The following is a 15,123-nucleotide window of genomic DNA, read 5'->3' as shown; positions in this document are numbered from 1 at the left end:
TTTAGTTTATTGATAATTGTTGAATTCTATAACTTAACAAGCCAACCTCTAAGCTGGGGTATTCCATATATCTTTTATTTAGCATGTAAAGGTTTTGCTGTTGTGATCATATAAAAAAATACCTTATGGAAGTTCTTTTCTGAACTAAGTACATTTTCAGATATTTTGGTATCTACATTTCAACAGCATACAGCCCCAGTGCACTTGAAACGCATAAGCATAGTGTACAATTATTTCAGGGGAGTTTCTAGGTCCTACCTTACATCCGGTTTTCTTTTTTGAAAAGGTAGTTAATCGGTAGCTCAGTCTATTCAGAGTAAGCGTGCGAAAGTTATCTCCAAATGTTCAGGGCCCAATCCACTTAGGTTCTGGACATAGTGAAAGGGGATGAATTGTGGTATTAAGTTCCATGCCTAAGCCTTTGCTAACTGGTTGAAAAGGGAGGGCAGAATGATAGCGGTCTATACCTGTCCTGTCCTGAAATTTCAAGGACCCCTATCTGCTCGGAGAAAATAGAAAAATATTTCTCGTTCATATAGTATCTCTATTTTTAATCCAGAAAAAGCAATAGTGCGCCAAGTATTAGAAACTTGAGAAATAACTAGTCTTGTTCTTTGTGATTTCTGCATTTGGCAGTCCCTTAAGATGTCTCTCAGCCCTAGCTTAAGACAACTCTGTTCCTCTTCAGTCGTCGCAGCAAGAAAGCAAACGCCACACTTTGCAGTCAGCTGCTCCTTTGTGATTCATCCTCCATTGGGATTAATTATTGATAATATAGCTGCAGTAAGTTTCTATGGTAGGCGAAACGGCTTTGTCGGGCAAAGAACACTGGCTCATTGCAATAGGAGAAAGCATGCTGCTCTCCTTGGCTGTAGAGAGGTCTGGCTTCGGAGTGTGCATGGACATGTTTCCTGCAGTTTGTTACGATACAATTTAAAATTAGATTTTGTAGAAGGCTTGCGGCTCACTTTCTAAGCTATCCATTGGAATCGGGACTACCGGTCAGGAAATTCCACATGTATGGATTTTCAATTTGTGTTTTGCTAAATGATTCCTGTGCATTCTGCCATGTATTTTTGAGATACCCATGTGCAATACACCTTTTGAGTGCTGTGACAGAAAGTAGTGTTAAGAGATGTGCATCTCAGCCCACATGCTTGTCTGTCACATGCATGAATTCAGTGTACAGCCGTTAGAAGAAAGGAACCTTTTGCATGGAGTCACAGTGCTTTTGATAAAAATGTATGCTTACCTTTAACCCTTATACGTATACCCGGATCAAGTATATGTCACAATAGGAAGCAGTAAAGTTCAGTTTATTACATGGACATGAAAATAGAAGTTACAAGTGCTGCAAATATGCAGGCAGCAAATGAGCATTAAGCACGTACATACACCTCTATTCTAAAGACTGGTTGGCATCCGTCTATCTCAAGAAACAATGGAGGATTGCACCTTCAGGGTTGGAGTCAAACCGTTGGAGAGTTATCGCAGCTACTGTGGCTGTAGAGACTGAGACCAGACAGGCAAGTTTTGCTGCAGCTGAGGCAGATGAAGGCATTAGATTAGGGGAGCAAAATTTTGAACAGGGTTCAGATGTTTGTTCAAGATTACACTGCAAGAAAAGAAAAGTGTGTATCCAGAGGATTTGCGATTAATTGTTATGGTTTGTATTAGAGCAATGTTGACAGCACAAGCCAAACAAATCTATTCCTCCAGGGATTTGTGGTTTGATGTAAGTCAGAAAGTGTAAAGTGAAGTCACTGGGGCAAACAGAATTCTAATCTAAGCATTCCTTGATGGGGCGTGAGCTAATTGTGACTAACTAGGGAAAGGATCTTTGGAGCACAGTAGATAGCTCAGTGAAAATGCTGAGCCAGTGGCACTGTAAAAAATATAAAGGCAAATTTTGTGCTAAGGATATTTAGGAAAGTCTCGTGATATTGGCAGCTTTATTTGCATCTATAGTGTGCGTAAGTAGGATTGCAGTCCACCTATATGGACCTTCGCTCTGATCCAGCAGCGCTCTTGTTTTCTTGCCTTTTGAAATGCACACTTTATGCATCCAATTGCTAAGAACAATAGTTACTCAGTATGTGGCACTAGTGAGCTTCCCGCAAACAGAGAGGCTCCAAGGGAGCTCCTCCTCTGTGATTCCCCTGGGAAATTCAGCCAGACTTCTGTGACTCATGAGTCACCACCCGGAACTCAACTTCCCCTTCTGAAAAGGAGTTTCTACACAAAGCAATTTCACCTTTCCCAAGCTAGAGGCAGCAGCGTTGCCACTTTTTCTTTGACAACACTCCTGTGCCTTTAGTACCCGCAAGACAGAATGTTTGTCTTCCCAAGTGGCTTTTGGGGGCAGGATGTGAACTCCACAAGCCGCAACTGCATTGGCCAAGAGTTACCTGTGCAATCCAAACCATCTGCAGGGAACCAGGGCTTGTGACAGAGTGGTGTAGCCACTGCTGCATCGGCACCCCTGCAGCGGAAGGCAGGTAAAACTGCTCAAATGACAGCAGTGGCGCCAGCTCAGGTTCCGCGGATTCTGGCCCAGCTTGGCCACTAGCCTTCCTCATCCCTGGAACACTGTGTTAGAACATTCCACTGGCTACCTCAATAGGAATCCCGCTGGCAGTACTTCTGCCTACCCCTTTAGCAAGCTGGAGAATAATGGAAGCAGTTGAACTGTTTTGGGTGTGGCAGTGATGGTGAGGGGAACCTCTGCCCATCCAATCCCCTTCCTAATGTGGTGGATCAGGGGTTTGGATTGCAACTTGAATCAGTCTTGTCCGTGGTTTTAAAAGATGATAGCAGGCAAGACAGAGGAGGGATCTTCAGTGTCCTTGATGGCTGATGAAAACTACTTCTTTTTGTACTGTGTTATGGATATAAAAAAGGTAAAGGTAAAGGAGCCCTGGACAGTTAAGTCCAGTCAAAGGCAACTATGAAGTTGCGGAACACATCTCGCTTTCGGGCCGAGGAAGCCGGTGTTTGTCCACCAGACAGCTTTCCGGGTCATGACTAAACCGCTTCTGGTGCAACAGGACACCGCAACGGAAGCCAGAGTGCATGAAAACACTGTTTACCAGCTTGCCACAGCAGTACCTATTTATCTACTTGCACTGGTGTGCTTTCAAACTGCTAGGTTGGCAGGAGCTGGGACAGTGTGTGGAAGATTTGCCAATGTGGATGCCAATTTTAAAGCTTACAAAAGATCTTAAAGGCATGATGATGCTTTTGTGGCTAGAAATTTCTAATAAAATAAGGGGTGGGGGAAGGAACAAAGTGCTTGGTTTGTGCAAGTACCAACCCCCCCTTTTTAAGCAAGGCTTGTCTTTAACACTGGGGCAAGCAAAAATGTAGAAGAGGAAACCTCCTTCTCTTCCCCATTGTTTCCTCCTCATGCCAGGAAAAGCTTTTTTGCTGAATTTGTTTTTAACTACACATTAAAGACAAAGGAGGCACTGTGCCATTAAAAAGGCAAATCAAAACACCTTTCTTTGCAAAACTGCTCCATGCTCAAAAGAATGTCCAACTCTGCAAACACATCAGGTAAGTTCACAATAAACTACACACACACACACACCCCAGCCTACATACTACAGACTTTGTAATAATTTATCACCTGTTTTCCCAAGTATCCCTTTGTCCAGAATATGGGGTTTCCTGAAGGTTTAGATTTATTTTTTCTTTTGCAAGCATGCATCCAGGTGTGGCAACAGCAAAATACAGTCTGTGAGTTAAAGCAGCCAATGCTTGCTCAGTGCTTGGTGCAGATTCTTTTCATTTTCTGAGAACTGAGCAGTTCATTGTCGTATAGTGGGTAGGACAGCTCTTATGATACATACATGCACCATAGTCCATAAAAAGTGCCTTCCACCCAAGCCAATACAATAAAGCCTGCAGTGTCGGGTGTGTAAAAGGAAACTCAACGGCTGCAGTCAAAGTCCATTTAGCAACTGCCAAACAGCAAGGTGGGGCAATGTTGCCACTGCCCTTTTTCTCTTTTATGCTGCCGCACCTTAACATAGTAACTTTTCTGGTAACTGAACAAGAATAGGTACACCATTATGCTAACTATCCCATGCATATTCCTCAAGCTGTGTGATAGCCACATATGAATGATCCATCAAAAAGACCTTGCCCAACAGAGACTTCTGATTTCCGTGTTACCAAAACAACTATGGTATTTTTCAGTGCAGTCCGTTCATGCCATTTAGGCAACTCCTGCAGCCAAGCTGGTGCCAAATGTCTTGCTCTGCTTTCCTTTGGACCACATCAACGAGGCTGAGAGGGGAGTCTTGTCTGGGCAGTCCAGGACCTCCATACACACTGCCCAGGCTTGCGCCCTGGTGAGGTCACTTTGGTGCTGCTAGCACAGTGCTCTGACTTCACCCCCGGAGGCGCACTCCATTGTCCCTCGAGACAGACGGATGCCAACAACAACCGTCCAAGCCTTTGGATGCCAAATACCCAGTGTTGGGTAAACATTAAGTGAATCACACTTGCACAGGAGAGAACTGGCCCTTGGGAATCCAAACGTCCTTAGAGCAAAGGCAGCCAGTTAAGGATGCTGAAGGACCTCGCTTCAGGAGGCCAGCACATTTGATCATCATTTTTAATTTGTATACCGCCTTTCTATCTTACAATACTCAAGGTGGTTTACAAGCTGAAGAAACAAAAAATGTACATCTTATAACAATCTAATGCAATACAAAAATGTGATAATAAAACATAACTTTAAAATAGGCAACCTCCATCAAAAAAGTAACATTCAACAATCATTAGAATAGTATAAAATAATAGTATCAACATTTAAAGTTAAACAGAAATCCACTCAAAAGTTACAATAATATCTAAACTATAATCAATAAAACAACGGCAAGCCCACAGTACATAAAACAATACAATACACACTGAGAAGCAGAGGGTGGGGCAAGGCAGGTGGAAGGAGGCCTTGCCTGATGTAGTCTCTCCCCTCATTTGGCCCCAAATGGCTTCATGAAAAGAAAGCACCACTGAGGGTGCTAGTGCCTGTTAGGATATTGATGTTCTGTTCTGCCTTAAGAGGAACAGATATGTGGAGTTATTGTATGTCACATGTCTGTTTACTTCCAGCACAGTCTGCTGGGAACTTCCGTTGTATATTGCTTTTGCTGTACTGCTGTTTGCTTGGACACGAAGGGAAGCAGACATGTTTTTTCCTTTGTTCCTGAGCTATGCTGAATAAACGCCTGTAAATAATGCCTACACATGTCTCTGTCCGCCACTTCCGTTGTGGAGATTTATTCAATCTGCTGATAAGAGCATGCTCAGTCTCCAAAGGGTTTGGAGGCTCGAGTTGCTGATTGATGCTGTTCCGAGTACTGGAGTTCGCCCGGCTGCCGGCCGGTGGCTGGAGCCAGCTGGGGGCCTGCCAAATGCCCCTGTCTCCCCGGACGCATCCCAACAGTGCCCTGAGTAGGTGGGATATCCTGACTGTTTTGTTCAAGAGGGCAATCTAGGCGAAAGGAAGCACTACAAATTCTTCAGCCAGTGCATACTCAAGGTTTGTCATTGCTTTTCTCCCAAGAAGCAGGCGTCTTTTAATTTCGTGACTGCTGTTACCATAGGGAAATTCTTGTTGCTGTGGTTGCTAGCTTCTTGCCCTCAAGAGGGATGGGAAGAGTCACGTAGCATCTACTTTTGTTTTTCTCCTCTCTTACCCCTCCTGTTTTCTATTTGTGTTCTTTTTGTAAATTTCAAATCTATATCTGCTTCGTCCAATATTTTACAAACAGGGCATATCAATAAATAAGAGATTTAACCTCCTATAGAATTCCAGTTTATCTTACTGGTTTATCGCCTGTTAAAACCACAGACCTGGCTGACTCAGCTCTTGGCAAGTGCAAATCATGATTTGTGGAACACGTTTTATACACTACTGCCCCAACAGACCCAGATCAACAAGAAGGCTCAATGGTTGCTGAACGTTACCTGGGGCTTTCAGAACAGCAGCTGGGTCCTGCCTCCACCCCTCAGCCACAAACTCTGTATCAAATGATCAACCTTGGACCCACCCATGCAAAACCTAGAAAAGGACTTGCATGTCAGATACTTCTACTGTATCCTGCCCCCATACCCTACTTAAAACGTAGTGTTTTCTTTTATTATCATATGTAACCTAGCACTCCAGGTGCTGGCACTGTTGGTTGCTGAAATTGCACTTTTAACACTGTGTCGAAAGAGAGCTGAAGGAATCATTTCTGCAGCTAGTGTCTTAATTCCAGTGATTTCATGTCCCCAGTGAATGATGGTTGTATTCACTGTACACTATACCATCACACATATTTGCATTTTAGCTTGTGTTCTAGAAGAATGCTGTGGTCTGTGTCTGTGTGTTGTGCAAGATTTTTGGCATGTGAAAGTGTGCATTTTTGCTGCTTCCCCTGCCCCCCGAAAAACACTTCTACATTCTGTTTACCGCAGTAGACACTTCTGCATTCTAATTCCAACATATTTCTGTTCTGGGAGAAGTCTGGAAAGCCACAGAAACCGACTAGAAAGTGAACAGAGAGTCTCTGCTATATAGAGGGCTCCTTCGCTATAGGCACAATAGTTATAGGAAAGTGGGGCATACGGTTCAACAGAAATACCTTTCTTGTTGAAAAAAGCAGGAGCCATGGTAGTACTCACCCTTTTCGTTTATGTTTATTTCCTTTGATTCCTCCTCCTGCCTTAGCTGGTTTTTGTTTTCTTGACAGTTGCATACAAGCTGCAGCAGTGAAGAACTTTGAGCATGTACAGAAACCAGAGGGTCATCGTCACACTTTGCTTCTGTTCAAGTATTTGACTCTCAATCAAGCTTGAGTCTGTACTTTCCTTATAAATTTAAACAAGGGTTTAAGTAAGCTTTAGGCTGATGACACACGAAAGCTTGTTTGTCTTGCGATACAGAAAGGTGTGGGATTTTGCTTTCTTTGAACTGGATTCCACCCCAACTGCTACCTTTATTTATCCACAATAACAAGACTTAACTTGCTACATATATTTGGGGAATTCTTGGGTGGTGCAATAGTGCTCACAGAAAATGAGTAACATTTCTCCTAAGAAATTTTAGTCAAGCCCAGAAGAGCAATTGTTTGGCTAAACTTTAATCACTCCTTGGTGCAATAACGTATTCCTTCCTATAAGGCGGATATATTGAACTGAGATTTTAGCGATCAATTTTTGCATTCTTGGTGATGCCACTCTGTTCGCTAGACCAGAGGCACTAGAAAATTAATACGCTTTCTTAAATATAACCTCCAGGTAGCTCTTTGCTTTTCTTAGGATGCCTGAAAGAGAAATGCAATATCATGCACATGGACTATACATTTTGCCCCATGTATTTGTTACAAGGGAAACTTATTACTGCTACTTAATTCCATACTCTCCAACATTTCTCTGATAAAAATAGGGACATCCTGTTCCATTATTATTATTATTATTATTATTATTATTATTATTACTACCACCCCACCCATCTGACTGGGTTGCCCCAGCCACCCTGGGCAGCTTCCAATATATATAAAAACATAATACAACATTAAACATTAAAAAACTTCCCTATAAAGGGCTCCCGGTCTCACCTGTATAGGCAGCCCCCATAACAGCAGGGGATCATTGCCAAACAAAAAACAAGGATACCAAATTCCCCCCAGGTTCTCTGTTTAATTGGATCTTTAATTGGCTTTAAATTACCGGCATGTGATGGGAAAGGGTTGCAGCAACGTACTGCTGAATATGCCAGCTACATGGATCAAAGGTTTGAATTAAGATAAGAATTTATTCGGCGTGAGGGTCGTTTGGGGAGAGGGAAGCCCATGGTTTGTTTATTCTAAGTTTCTTTTATATATTTGTGATTCAGCAACCCTCTCCGGAATATAAGATAAAAATATATTTACAAGTGAGGAAGTGATGTTGGAGTAGTATTGATATTAACAAGCAAAAATGGAAACTGTGTGTGATCTGAAATGAAGGACGGAGGGGGAGAGGAAGCTCAAGTAGGACTGTGTTGGAAAGACATAGTAATTTCTCTCACCTCTGTTTAAAAACAACAGACAAGGAAAAAGAGACTGAGATTTGTGGGTGCTACTGACAGAATGTAATCTAAGATAAAGTTTAATTGGGGCATAAATATCTTGCTGGAAGGAAAAGAATTGGGGGGCTGTGATAAGAATGCTGCATAGATTATGGGAGTTGGAAAGGAGTATTAAATCTTCAGCACGTACGAAAACTGCCCACCTTTTCCTAGGAAGAGGGGGAAATGGTGAAGATCTGTGACAGAATGGTTTCTAGCAGAATGTCGCCTGTTCTGAGACATCGAAGCGAGGAACGGAGAGATAAGACCTGAGAAACTTCGATATTCAGTTCTGCCCGAAGCCAAGATGGGAGAAAACAGCAGCTGGGAAGTGAAAGAGACAACACCATATATGGGCACAGAAGGAATCTCCATGGTCATTTTCACACGCACGACAGAATAAAGATAATAGTTTGAGTTCTTCACTTGAAGCTTTATAAACTTATATATTGTTCCCAAGAACATTTTAATGGTCTGGCAACCCAACACAAATCTGCTTCTTAGTTTTGGTTCAAGAAAATTGTGTAAATCTCCTAGTAAAAATTCCAGAGCAACATCCAACCAATGTGTTTGTCATTCCAGCTAGTAGCCCATCAGATTTTTTTAAGTGAGAATCTTTATGAAATAGGTTATTTTCAGAAAACTGTTCTTTGTATTTAGTCCTCCTCAGTTTTAGTACAATGAAGGGATTACCCAGAACCTGAAGTGAGATGAAAAAGCAAGGGCATGGGGTTATTTAATTGCTTCTGTCAGTAAGCGGTTGACATATTCACAGCAAACTTGAATTAAAGCCACAGACCTTTGTGTTGAAAAGGCCCTCCATCTCTCTCTCACAATTTTATGACTTTACTACAAGATGCAACTTCGAAGGTAGTTCTTCTCCTTCTAAGCATGTCATTTTGCAGCACGTTTGGTGATGCCTATGTGGAATGTTTACTCTTATGAAAAATGTTGTTTGTCTGCTTTTGAGAAGACAATGCTTAAGTCAATGTGAACTTTCATACTGGACATTTTAGGAAGGGGTAGGCGTGCACTTCTTAACAGGTCACAAAAGTGACTTTAGTGACTCATACCGTATCATGAGAGGAAGCAGAAAAGATTGCTATCACAAAAGTCCTGTACACTCAGGAGCATGAATAGAGCTGGTGGCTGTGTTTCAACTTGTTAAGCTACCATGTTGAAATGCAACATGTTCTGTAAATACGTCTTGTTGATAATAATATGCAAGCAATGAGTTCTGCTGCTCGTTTTAGTACTAAATTGCCAAAGCACGAGTAAGACATTGCCATGAGAATATATGTGTACAGTTCCTTTTAGATCAGCAAACTTTTTCAGCACAGGGCCGGTCCGCTGTCCCTCAGACCTTGTGGGGGGGGGGCAGACTATACTTTTTTTTGGGGGGGGGGAATAAATTCCTATGCCCCACAAATAACCCAGAGATGCATTTTAAATAAAAGGACACATTCTACTCATGTAAAAACACAAGGCAGGCCCCACAAATAACCTAAAGATGCGTTTTAAATAGGACACATTCTACTCATGTAAAAACATGCTGATTCCCAGACCGTCCGCGGTCTGTATTGAGAAGGTGATTGGGTCGGATCCAGCCCCCAGGCCTTAGTTTGCCTACCCATGTAAATTTAGATTAAGATCCAAGTTGTGCATTCAGGGCAAAATCCACTGAAAAGTCCTTTGCAAACTCCATTGGAATGAATAGGAGAGCAACTGTGCTCTTGCTCCCAGTCAGTTCCATAGGATTTGTGAAGGAGAACTGGTGCGATGAGGCAAGAGCAGGTCAACTGGAATGCAGAAGGAATGGATAAATTCCAGACTAGAAATTATTAAGAATCCTGGAAAACTGGATGGAAGCAAGCGACAAGCAAAAAAGTAAAGTTCAGAGGTTTGAATTTGGGAGTTGTAGCCCCAGGGCAGGCTGGAGGATCAGATCAAGAAGCAGAACAGACCACATGTTATCCGCAAGGCAGGCATGCTTGGGGAGAAGCCAGAAAGTGGTTACTTAAAAGGACATAAGAATATAAGAAAAGCCCTGCCAAAGATCCATCATAGTCCGGCATCTTGATCAACTCACACTCACATGACTATGGGAGCCCAGCCAGCAGAACTTGAATACAACAGCCCTCTTCCCAGCAAGGAGTAAAGGGAAATTTCAAATGGAGAGAAAATTTACAGGCAGAAGGGGGCACAATGTCAATCTCTGGACATGTGCTAATACTAATGAAGTTGGCCAGGCAAGCAACTTCATCACGCGTGCTTTCCAGTTACTATTTTTTATCTGCTCTCTGTTGTAAAAAAAAAAATATGGAATAGCACACCTCTCCCTCTGGGAGCAACACTACTGCTAAAGCTACAGTTCTCAATGCATGACTAATTTCAGACCAGTGTTTGGCTGCTGCTGCTGCCAGATAACTCCCTAGGGAGGGCATGAACCTGGCAACGAAGTGGTGCAGAATAGATATTCCCTACCAAGAAGAATAAATGGATGCTGCAAATATTAAGTACTGAGCAGGATACAGTCAATGGGCAGACCAAATAAAAGAGAGAGAGAGATTAAGTCATGTATTGTATTGGATGGAGGTGTTTTTGTTGGGAGACTATGCAAACATTTGACTAATATAGAACTGTTCATCAAACCTAGAAAAGAGTTACTGGTAGCTCAAAAGCTTGCAGATTCTTCCACTAAAGAAAGTGAACCTGATAGACCCTATTAGAGCATTAATTCATCATCATCATCATCATCATTATTATTATTGAGAAATAATACATACATTGCTTTCCTATTAAAATACATAATGGTACAATAAAATGAGTATAAATATAAATCCAACCAACTGCAACAAGGAAAACAGAACACAATTCAACAGTTACAGGAAAGCAAAAACAAAACCAATGTCAAGGAAAGGTCTCACAGTCAAATTACAGTTCTATGGGAGGGGAATAGAAATAAATATGTTGTAAGGAGGGTTCTCCTGGGCATGTAAGGCATGCTCACATTATTGCTGTTCTCTAATCTCTTTCAATAGCTTAAATATGATTGGGTACTAGCAGTGCTTTTTTAATGGGGTATTCATGGATATGCAGTACCAGAAACTCTTTTTGTTGTTGTTAAAAAGTGTGGCACTTACTGGAACAACTTCATGGTGAGTACCAGCACTACTATATGTAGAAAAAAAAGCAGTGGGGTATTAGGAGCACCATGGGCTACCTAGCCATGACCTATGTGCATCCTAGAACTCAATGCTCTGGGTCTGGGAGCAGGCAGAGATCTACATCACACAGGTGAGGCTCAGGAACAGCTATAGCTGCCTGTCTGCTCACAGCCTTTTATCCCCAGTTGCTGTGATGGTCACAGCCACATGTCAGTGAGGAGCTTCAGCTCTAGTATGAATTGAACCTGGGATATTTTACATCCAGTATACTTATTTTACATCCAGTATACATTTTAAGCCGGGATGCGGGTAGCGCTGTGGTCTAAACCACTAAGTCTCTTGGGCTTGCCAATCGGAAGGTCGCCGGTTCGAATCCCTTTGATGGGGTGAGCTCCTGTTGCTCGGTTCCAGCTCCTGCCAACCTAGCAGTTCGAAAACATGTCAAAGTAGATAAATAGGTACCACTCCGGCGGGAAGGTAAATGGCGTTTCCGTGTGCTGCTCTGGTTTCGCCAGAAGCGGGTTAGTCATGCTGGCTACATGACCCGGAAAAACCATCTGCAGACAAAACACCAGCTCCCTTGGCCAGTAAAGCGAGATGAGTGCCGCAACCTCAGAATCGTTTGCGACTGGATATAACTGTCAGGGGTCCTTTACCTTTTTATACATTTTACATCCAGTAAACTTAGGAAGACGGTTATTGGAAACCACTGGAGTTCTCTCATGCATGGGGCTGGCTGGCAGTTTGCCACAGGCATTTAGCTGACCACTGTGAGAACAGGATACTGGACTCGATGGGCCAATGACCTGATCCAACAGGCTCTTGTTCAGTTTTTTATGAGAAAATGTGTCATGAAAAAAGTGTGTGTTGTTTCTGTGTGACCAAATAATATGAGTGAGTAATAGTTTCCTCTGTCTAGCAGACAATGATCATGCTTTGCTTACACTGATGACGAACTCAAGAATCCACCCTTGCCCTTTGCTTCGCCTTTTAATTTCTCTCTTATCTTCCTGATGGTCTCCATTTGCCTGTTACTCCTCCTCGCCTAGCGCTCTCTCTCTCTCTCTCTCTCTCTCTCCTGTTCAGATTGCCCTTGGGCACTGTATAAATATAGCTTGCTGAGCTCATGGAAAGTTGTACCTGGTTCTCAGCACTTGGGTACCTCTGCCTGTTCTTCTTGGGTTCTACACACAAGTATATATGCAGTACTTTTTGAAGGGGGCAGATTGTACACTTGTACAAATAATCCGCTTACAGATATGGAGCAGATAGACAAACTCACTTCATAAAGATTGCTTAAGAAACATACTCTTGTGTTCCCCACCACCGTGATTTAAAGAATGGTAAAAAGCTGTGGTTGGGGCTTTGGGGAGCTGTCAATTACTTTTAAAAGTGTATTGGTTTTCCAAGGCCTTCTGTTAACAGCAATTATACTTTCTGATACACACACAACTCCCTGTGCTCTTTCTATTCTCACACACTTTTACTAGCACACGAAACAATAAAAGGAGAAAAAGCAATAAATCAAACAAAACAGGTAAAAGGTGGGAGCGAGAAAAGGCAGAAAGTGCCTGCTGTTTCTTGTTCCGATTCCTTTCTAAGATACTTGTCACCAGATAACACGGGTAGCAACAGTATGGAAACTGAATAAGTTTTCCGTGGCTCTTTCATTGAATACTTGTGGGCGGAAAGGGGATTTTTTATGTTTTTGTTTCCCTGAGGGCTAAATCCATGGGAAGTAGCCATGGAATGCTATTATCCGTATTTAGTATAACAGGTTGCCATTTCTGTAATGCTTTAGTGTGGAATATGTTTTATAAGTCTTAGCTAATTTGTGTATCACAATTTTGTTTGTTCCTGGAGTATTTATACTTATTGGGTCTCTGCAGAATCTGAAGCAAGGAAAGGAAGGACTGCTTGTCTCCTAAGGATTACAGAAATGAGGGGCATAACTTTATGACTTTTGTCACTGCCCAGAGGAACAAGGGACCCTTCCACCTAGGAAGAACACATGCTAAGGGAAAGATGAACCTTGCTCCAGGCACCAACCAGAGAACAAGTAACAGTAGGGAGCTTGGCTTACCCCACCAGAAAGATTACTGTTCCAACTCCCAGTTACCCTAGGACTGTAAAAGCAAGGACACAGTGCCCAGAGGAACAAGAACCACTTGCTTTTGTACTTCTGTGAAAGAAAACACACTTGCGAGGCAGATCAGCTGAGCTCAACTTAGCAATAAATGCCTGCTTACAACTCACAACTACATTCCGGCATTACCAAATCATCTCCCTCCTCTACATTTTCCCATTTACTCCACCTTACTTTGTGTGTCTTGTCTTTTTTGTTTGTATGCCTGAGAGCCTGTGTCCCTTTTTTTTATAGACAGTAACTGCCACAAGTATCTTCTTTTATTTTTGATTGGTGTGAGCCACTTTGGAAGACATTTTTTTTCTGAAAAGCAAAAAATAAAAATAAAAATACAATAAATTATTGGGGAGAGGATTCATGTATTCAAATACCAAGGATTTCAGGCATATTCTTCGCAGTTCTCTGGATCTGGTGTATGCTCACTGCTCCATATTAGAGTTACAGCAGTATTGCCTGTAGTATGTGTGAAGGGCAATCCTGTGTCACAAAATCTACTTATTTAAAGTATTTCTATGCTTTTCTTCAGCCAAAACGGCTTCCAGATCTGCTCAATAAAAAGTAAAGACAGTACCTCAAGCTAAACATTGATGGTCATGTGTCAGAGAGCCCCGATTCATCTGTAGTGCTTGTACTACATGTTTAGGGCAGTGGAGGGAAACCTGTAGTCCTCTGGGAGTCGTTGGACTTCAACTCCCACCAGGCCCAGCCAAGATGGCCAATGGTCAGGTATGGTGGGCATTGAAGAACAGCAACATGTGGAAGACCACACGTTCTTCACCCCAGGTTTTGAAGGACAGATCTGTCCCTTTTTAAAATCCACATGGTCTTTGTGGTTGAAACTTGGCAACCAGGGTATGTTCTTTGTACTAATAACAGGCAGAGATCATTTCTTGTGCTGCTATGAGTTTGAGCTCTATTTAATGGGAGAGGCCAGAGATTGGACCTGGAATGGGAGAGGCATAATGAGCACGTCTCTTTCACTGAACTATGGCCCTGCTCCATGTTTTATGGTACCTGAAAGACCGACAATTTGATTGTGGCACAACTTTTATTGTTGCCAAAGCTCCTCCCACAATAATTCTGTTTGTCTTAAAGGTGACACAAAGTTCTTTTGGTGTTTGTTCCTTTTCCTTTTCCAGTTTGCTGGACATTCATAGACTCAGAGAACTGTCGAGCTGGAAGTTAATATTTCTTGAATATCTGCTTTCCCCCCTGTTCCTCTGTACTGCAAATAAAAAAACGAAGGAAAATGCAAATAAGGAACTGGGAAGCAACTTCACTCTCCTGTAAAACAGGATAGTTAAAGAGTGTTGGGAGCAAATCTTGACTATGCCCAACTCTGAATACAAAAGAGAGATTAAGGTGTGCAGAATCATTTTCTGTGGCTCTCAAAGCAGATTATGTGTGAGCGAATCTCAGGTTTCCTCCATAAATCTGATAAAGTAAGGTTATTAAGAAAAGCATGAACATACCAACGTAAAGCAGCTTCTTGCAGGTGGATCCATCAACAGGGTGGGAATACAACAGGAATGGCTTGGTATTAATAAGTATAATATTATCTCTTTGTCTGTGGGCCAGGGGTGGAGTACTTAGTCAGCTTTCTATGCTTCAATAGGATCTGCTGTCAGGTCAGCACTCCGTAGAGACAGGTAGACTTATAAACAGCTTCCTTTTTAATAAGAACAATATATGACAACATAAATTTA

At 42.2% G+C, this 15,123-nt stretch overlaps 1 long non-coding RNA gene across 4 annotated transcripts in view; it reads right to left on the bottom strand.

Annotated features, from left to right (window-relative positions):
- Nucleotides 1-271: 271 nt before the first annotated feature.
- The window catches only part of LOC309529677, a 33,702-nt gene continuing 18,850 nt past the window's right edge, over nt 272-15,123 (bottom strand). For 2 of the 4 annotated variants that reach the window (XR_014218291.1, XR_014218293.1), the window contains exons 4-6: nt 13,592-13,720; nt 6,679-8,428; nt 272-1,615 (exon numbers count right to left, since the gene is read on the bottom strand). This is a non-coding gene — a long non-coding RNA (uncharacterized lncRNA). Of the gene's footprint in view, nt 1,616-3,628; nt 4,548-6,678; nt 8,429-13,591; nt 13,721-15,123 lie in introns of all 4 variants that reach the window. The other 2 variants (XR_014218292.1, XR_014218294.1) reach the window with 2 other exon arrangements.

The sequence above is a fragment of the Podarcis vaucheri genome (genome assembly GCF_965113315.1).
Source record: "Podarcis vaucheri genome assembly, chromosome: 3".
NCBI lineage: Eukaryota > Metazoa > Chordata > Lepidosauria > Squamata > Lacertidae > Podarcis > Podarcis vaucheri.
Note: the sequence above shows the minus strand (reverse complement) of the source record. Positions and strands in the feature narration are given on the sequence as shown.